A 6,953-nucleotide genomic window follows, 5' to 3' on the forward strand; every position below is an offset into this window, starting at 1 on the left:
ATCTATATAATATAATATATAATACAATATCTTTGGTGCAGTTGATAGAGCGGCGCTAACAACGCTTAGGTTGTGGGTTCGATACTCGCTGGGACCGTATATACTGAAAAACGTAGACACTCAATGCAATGTAAGTCACTTTGGATAAAAGCATCAGATAAATGGCATTTATTATATACTATTGCTTACTATACGCCTACCTGCCTGGTGGCACTTTGTGTTCCATATAATAATAATAATAACAACAACAACAACAATAATAATAATAACAATAATAATAATAATAATAATAATAATAATAATAAACCATCTGACGCTTTTATCCAAAGCCTCTTACATCGTATACATTTTTCAGTAGATATGGTCCCAACAGGAATCAGACCCACAACCTAAGCGTTGTCAGCGCCGTGCGCTACCAGCTGCCGAGCCACAGAGGAGCACTTAAAATACGTCCAGCCGTGTGTTCTAATAAAAAAGTTGAAGAGAAGTTCAACTTTGCGAGCACGTAACTGGTGTGCACGAACTTCTCATCTGGGATCCTGTAACAACTCTCTCTAGAAGATTATGAAATATGAACAAACGCATGAATGAACTTTCATACTCCCACACGACACACACCTGGGTTAAGTCTCAAAGAAATTACATTTCAAAAACTTTTTTTCTCTCTGATTATGATAATCTTTTGATGCAGTCTTTTCTTCATCCTGAGGCTGTAAGCCAATCAGCTTATAGGAGCATTGGGGGACTGAGTACTATAGTGGGGTATTGGATAGTGAGTTGGGACTGGGTGATCAGAAGGTCATGATGAGTTCAAATCCCACCTGGGAACACCGCCACTGGTGTGTCCTTGAGTAAGGCCCTTAGCCCTAAGTGACTCCAGGGAGACTGTCTCTGTGATCTCTAACTGTAAGTTGCTTTGGATAAAAGTGTCTGCTAGATAAATGTAATACGTGTTAACGCTAAAGCCGGTGAACTTTTATGACCATTTATGTAAATGAGTAAGGAAATTAAGCTCCGTGATTGGAGGGATTATGTTGCGCTGTCAATCATTTATAGGAAGTCTTTGTTCTGCATGTTTAAGAGGTTTCATGGGTTTAATCTGTTGATGATTGACGGTTCTTTATACATTCATTATCCATTGTAGGGCTCACTATCTCCCCTCTTCAATTAGTCCTTTTCTCTATTTTCCTCACCCTTTCTCTTCCCTTCATCTCTCCTCTCCCTATCCCCTGCGTCTTTCCTCTCCTCTCTCCGTCTCTCCCTCTTTTCTCTCTCCTATGCCATCACCCTCCTCCTTTGCTTTTATCTCTTCTCTCTTTTACCCTTCCTCCATCCCCTCTCCTTTCCCTCCATCCCCTCTCCTTTCCCTCCATCCCCTCTCCTCTCCCTCCCCTCTCCGTCCATCCCCCCTTCCATCCCCTCTCCCCTCCTCCATCCCCTCTTCTCTCCCTCCATCAGCGTCTTTGCCCCGGAAAAGGGCTATATACTGTAAATACAAATAATGATTATTATTATTATTATTATCCCCCCATCCTCTCTCCTCCCCCTCCCCCCCCCCTCCTCTCCCCGGTGCGTGCAGAAGGCCGTGTGTGTCATGTACAGTAGACGAAGCGTGACGGAGGTCTCTGTCTCTCCTCATCCCCACTGCAGACATACAGAGCACACATAACTCAGACAACCTTTGACCCCCCCCCAGGAGTTATGGGATAGCCGTACCTGGTCCTGTCTTGATCTCCCCCCCCCCTCCCTGGCAGCCCTGTCTGGCTCTGATGGATGTAGGAGCGTTTCACTGTCCAAGTTCCTGCTGTGTGCTGCTATACAGTATATCTCCCTCCTCCCTCCTCTCTGCATGGGGTCCGATCTGTCACTCTCCCACTCCTGCGCTCCCACACTCTCTCTCTCTCTCTTTCTTTCTTTTTTCTCTCTCTTTCCCCTCCCTTTCTACCTCGCTGGACTTTGACACCATCTCCCACTCCCACCCCACCCCCCCCTCTCTCTCTCTCTCTCTCTCTTCTTTCTTTCTCTCTCTCTTTCAATCTCTTTCTACCTCAACTTAACCATCATTCCGACCTGATTTCAACCGCGGTCGATATATATATATATATATATATATATATATATATATATATATATATATATCACGCTGCTCTTCCGCCCCCGCTGCTCTTCCGCCCCCCACCACCCCCCCACAACATTCACACAGCATCCTCTCATAGCATCAGCCTTACTGCATGTCTGCGTGTCTGTGTGGAACCAATACGAACCATCGCCCGTCCTCTCATAGCTTCAGCATTACTGCATGTCTGCGTTGGACCGGTCTGGAACCATCCATCTCGTCAAACAAACCGTGGTTGTCTTGGCCGCGAGGGTCGGTTGGTGAACCGATGAACCGACACATTCTGGAAGCATGAGGGAATGACAGAGATCCTAACGGACGTTCTCACGGAGATGTTCTAATGACTGACTGTTCCTGCCGAGCGGCGGTGTTGCGTCAAAAGAAGTAACCGGAAACGCGCGCCAGGTTTAGGGGGTTCCTCGCTGCAGATTTGTAGGGCGCCCACTAGTCCACTTTTATATGCTACCTTATAATGTCATGTGACAGTTTGTGTAACTGCCTTTGCAAATAATATATAATGCATATATATATCATAAGCCATTCAGTAGACGCTTTTATCAAACTACTACAGTAAATACTACCATACCTCTTTGTTCATCCACAGCCTTGGTACCGTGGTGTGAGACATCAGTTGGACTTCCACAGCCTTGGTACAGTGGTGTGAGACGTCAGTTGGACTCCCACAGCCTTGGTACAGTGGTGTGAGACGTCAGTTGTTCTACCACAGCCTTGGTACCGTGGTGTGAGACGTCAGTTGTTCTACCACAGCCTTGGTACCGTGGTGTGAGACGTCAGTTGGACTTCCACAGCCTTGGTACTGTGGTGTGAGACGTCAGTTGGACTTCCACAGCCGTGGTACCGTGGTGTGAGACGTCAGTTGTTCTACCACAGCCTTGGTACCGTGGTGTGAGACGTCAGTTGGACTTCCACAGCCTTGGTACCGTGGTGTGAGACGTCAGTTGGACTTCCACAGCCTTGGTACCGTGGTGTGAGACGTCAGTTGGACTTCCACAGCCGTGGTACCGTGGTGTGAGACGTCAGTTGTTCTACCACAGCCTTGGTACCGTGGTGTGAGACGTCAGTTGGTCTCTGGGCTGGCAGGCGCATGAGACATACCCTACGGACTCGCTGTGGGGAGCCGGCCCAGACAGCTGGCCCCCGCCACCCTCTACCCATGCCAGTTATAACCACAAGCTGGCCCTCTGTGTGTGTGTGTGTGTGTGTGTGCGTGTGGCCCTGGTCAGACACACAACAGTCTGCTGTGCTAGGGCCAGCCCTTGGAGGCTGTCTATGGAAACACACACACACACACACACGCACACACACACAGCTATGTGTGACAGGGTGTGTCCTTGGGATTGTGTATGTGTGTGTGTGTGTGTCTCACTCGGTGCATTCCAGACTTGTGTGTGGTATCTCTCCATGTCCTCCCTCTGTTCTTCGATGCAAGCGTTCCGTGTAAGTGATGATCTATGATGATACATGAGGAGGACACCCACATCTGTCCTCGCAGACTGACAACGACATCACCCCCCCCCCCCACCCCCCCTCATCCTACCCCCCTCGCTCCTCCAGCAGACCACCGGGTCCTCAGACACATCCCGTCTCTTCCAGTAGCCGTCTGAAGTCTTCCTCCAGAAACAACCCTGAGACTGACTCTGTCTGGAGGCCAAGTCTACTTCCCCTCTCTCTCTCTCCTCACCTCATAAACCAGATATCAAACTAGTACTTAACATGTAAGAATAGTCTGTGTAGTATCCCCTGGCTTTTAAACGTGAGTTATAGCCATGAACAGTACGACAGCAGGAGACCCTAACAAGCGAGAGGTTTGGAAGAGGATTATACCGTTTCCGTTCGGTTCTTGACGTCCCAGTTGGAACACATATTTTACTGATGATGTGTTTCCAACTTCCAGTCCTGATATATAAAGTCGTCATCGTTCCTCTGGAGTCTCTCTGATACTGCCGACATCTGGGATAATGCAGGAGGAAGTCTTCTGTTAGCACGACAGCAGTCAAAGATAGCGTAGCGTAGGCTTTTGGGGCGGCTGTAGCTCAGCCGGTATAGAGCCGGCGTCTAACGATCGTCTTCAAGGTCGGCGGCTCGCAGCGGTTCGAACCCCCGGCTGGCCACGAGTCGAAGTGTCCTTGACCGAGGCACTGAACCCCTAATTGCTCCAGGGTCGCCTTCTATGGCTCTGACGCCTTGCCGAGAGCATAAATGTGTGTAATGCTTTGGTCCTCATGTCGGGATCCGATGTTCTGACTTTTCTTTCGAAAAATGTGAATACATTTCCGCGTTGTTGAAAATCAATGACACACTCGCTAGTCAACTAACACGGCTTGTTTTGTGAGCCTGCTAACAATGTAAAGTAGTGTTCTAGTTAACTAGGTAGCAGTGGGGCTTACGCACCGAATCCATTGTTGCAGTATTTTGCCTTGACTAGCGAGTTTGTGTTGTGATTCTCAACCACGTTGACACTTAGTTCCATGTGTTTTGAAAGAAAAGTCTGAACATTTGGATTGGTTGCCGATATGAGGACCGAAGCATTAGATTAGAACGTGTCACAAATACATTTCGTTGTACGTTGTGCAGTGACAAAGCTTGAATCCCTTTACTGTATGTCTCCCAGTCATCAAATGCAAGCACATTATTTCTGGCAGTAACCTCCGTCTCTCTCGGTAGATGAGTCCATATGTCGAGAGTGTCTGTTTGTTTTTGTGTGCCGATGGTTCTGGAAACCGAAACACATTCTGTTTGTTTTGCGTACACATACTACACATACTACATTACATTACTCTACAAAGGTTTCCTCCCTTATAAGGAGCGTATCCATATTATTACAGATTATTGTATACAGCGAGAGCTGGACAAAGACAACATTTACACTACTCCTCCAGAATTCCAACAGGAAAAGCGTCCTTAGGGTTTTGTTTGTTTAGCTAGTTAAGGACAATATGATTCGGACCCATTCCCATGATCTGAGAACATTCCAAGAAAGAGGACTGTGTCTTTATGCTGCCACGGTGTAATTATGGATCCAAACATACCACTTCTATAGTCTGCGGTGCGGTCTAAACCCTGTTCACACAGCGGATGTTTATCTTTCTCTCTTTGTCATTACCTTAGACCGCCCCGAGTGGGGTGTTTCACCGTGACCCATGTTTATGACATCATAACAACCCAGCTTTTGGGGGTGTTTCACTCTGGGTGACCCATGTTTATGACATCATAATATGACCCAGCTTTGGGGTGTATCGCTCTGGGTGGCGCGTGTCGATGACGTCATAATGAACCCAGCTTAGGGGTGTTTCACTGTGGGTGGCCCATGATTATGACATCATAATGAACCCAGATTTGGGGTGGGTGGCGTGTGTTGATGACATCATAATGACCCAGCAGACCTTACATAAGGTACTGAAACATGATCAGTACTATGAACAAGTCCAGTACATATTGGTTATGAATGCAAGCAAACATACAGTACCAGTCGAAAGTTTGGACACACTTCCCCATTCAATTGAATGTTCGAGAGATTGTGTACTGTCACGGTGTGTTCAATCACCTCCAGCACATCATAACACCCCCTCCTACCTTGCCGACCTCGTCCCCCTCCACACCCCCTCCCGTTGCCTCAGGTCTGACGACCAAACCACCCTCAAGACCACCAGGACCAAGCTCCGGACCTGGGGTGATAGGGCCTTTTCAGCCGCAGCCCTGTCCCTCTGGAACACCCTCCCCAACCACATCAGACAGGCCAACACCCTCCCAACATTTAAACAGGCCCTCAAAACCCACCTCTTCAAGCTCGCCTTCACCAGTTAACCCTCTCCCCTCCCCTTCCCATTTTCTTGTGTCTTTTTATTATTACTACTCGATCTTTTCAGTTTGTAAAGCGTCTTTGAGTGTCTAGAAAAGCGCTATATAAGTCTAATGTATTATTATTATTATTATTAGAACACTTCTGTTAGGTTAACATTCAGACCTCATTCAGACAGCAGCTTTTAGCTGAGGTACACACTAGCTTTTTCGGTTTCACAACACAACACAACATGTATGTTTTTAGTCCCTTGTTCCTCTAACATTGCAGACACTCCACCCTTAACCTGACACTGTGGCTTTCTCGCAGACAACTTCAACTAGTTCATGTAGTTCAATTTGGCCTCTGGGTGAGGAGTGTTGTTAAACTGTACTCAGCGTGTGGGTTGGTGTGTTACGCTGGAATGTGTTCTGGTTTAGTTGCTGATTACTGCCTGTGTTTGTGGCTGCATTTTAGTCTGGACCAATGGTAAACCAAAGCTTTGGAAAACTCCACCACACACCCACACAGACAGAAACACACACACACACACACACACACGGGCGCGGGCGCGCCCACACACACACAGACACACTCACACCCACACACGCACGCACGCAAGCACACACACACACACACACACACACACACACACATACCAACACACACACACACACTCACACACTCACTCACTCACTCACTCACTCACACACACACACACACACACACACACACACACACACACACACACACAACAGTAGCCCTAACACCACCCAAACCCCCATCTGTCCTATTTCTGGTGGGGGGGAAACCATAATGACTGCCACTGGAACCTGACAGTAGGTACTGGTTCCAAACCACGGTTTAACCACAGTTTAACCAACGGTTGGGCCTGTTTTGCTATCCTGCAGTTATTTGTGAGTACAGGTTGTCCCTGTGTGTGCTCCGTGACCGCGAGGTGGGCTGGTCCCTATCTGGACCGTGTGGTCCGACCGTTAAACACTTATGACACTTTATGACCAACGCCAAGATTATTAA

The 6,953-nt window shown here is 47.7% G+C and overlaps 1 protein-coding gene across 1 annotated transcript in view; it reads left to right on the forward strand.

Annotated features, from left to right (window-relative positions):
- Window positions 1-6,953, forward strand: part of col26a1 (collagen, type XXVI, alpha 1) — a gene marked incomplete at both ends in the record, with an annotated part of 32,458 nt that overhangs the window by 14,417 nt on the left and 11,088 nt on the right. The gene's annotated exons all lie outside the window — the stretch shown is intronic.

The sequence above is a fragment of the Nansenia antarctica genome (assembly GCF_963989245.1).
Source record: "Nansenia antarctica genome assembly, chromosome: 5".
Taxonomy (NCBI): Eukaryota; Metazoa; Chordata; class Actinopteri; order Argentiniformes; family Microstomatidae; genus Nansenia; species Nansenia antarctica.